This window comes from Aquarana catesbeiana, linkage group LG08 (genome assembly GCF_042186555.1).
Source record: "Aquarana catesbeiana isolate 2022-GZ linkage group LG08, ASM4218655v1, whole genome shotgun sequence".
Taxonomy (NCBI): Eukaryota; Metazoa; Chordata; class Amphibia; order Anura; family Ranidae; genus Aquarana; species Aquarana catesbeiana.
In genome coordinates, this window is record NC_133331.1 from 213699559 (window position 1) to 213700497 (window position 939).

General features: G+C 47.2%; 1 pseudogene; it reads right to left on the reverse strand.

Moving 5' to 3' along the window:
• Window positions 1–256: 256 nt before the first annotated feature.
• On the reverse strand, window positions 257–375 carry LOC141106929 (5S ribosomal RNA; annotated as a pseudogene).
• Window positions 376–939: the final 564 nt, after the last annotated feature.

The following is a 939-nucleotide window of genomic DNA, read 5'->3' on the forward strand; positions in this document are numbered from 1 at the left end:
CCCCACCCACTCTCCAATAATACACAGGTGAATGGACTTAACTACTACGTAGTAGAGAATCAGGAGTGGCTACAAATCTAATAGGGCACAAGCAAGCTGAATACACTGATAACTTACTGATAGGCAGCCACCATTCCTCCCATGTTATGAGCTAAAGCATTTCCAGGTCAAATCCTTATCTTCCAATAGCAGTGAACACTGCTGTGTCCTGAAAGACAGCCTGCCCCCATTTCCGGGTCAAAAAAAAAAAATTTTAAGCCTACGGCACCTGGTATTCCCAGGCGGTCTCCCATCCAGGTACTGACCAGGCCCCACCCTGCTTAGTCTCCGAGATCGGACAAGATCGGACGCTTTCAGGGTGATGTGGCTGTAGGCAAATCCATCTCGTTCAATGGCAGCTAACGCTGCTGCGTCCTGGGAAGAAGCCCGCCCTCTAAAGGGGCGTTCGTATGGAGATGGGGATGGGGGGCGGGAGCACAACAAACAAACCGCCCCTTTCATACACGTTGCTCACAGACTAAGTGAACGGCAACAGGGAGCGCAGATGCAATGCGCGCTCCGCCTCTCCCTTCCATGTCACCCCCTGGACAGATCGAGATGCAAACTCCAGTCTCCTTGGCAACAACATGAAATCGCTCCCAAGAGCGCCTCCTTCATTCCTCTGGCCTGTCAGCGTGGGTAATAACAACATTCACCCACAATGGCAAGCAGGCTAACATAAAATTAGCAAATAAACAGACATAGGGAGAAGAAACAAGGCTAACGTTAATAAAAATATAATTATAATAAAGTAAAAATTATTATAAAAATAATGTAATATAGTTATAAAGCTAAGAGGAGGGAAGCTACTCAAAAAGTACCTATGGGGATACCCCAAAGAGGCTATAATTGAAGCATATGGGGGAAGTTCATAAAGTCACCCCCCTCCCTTATGGCAGA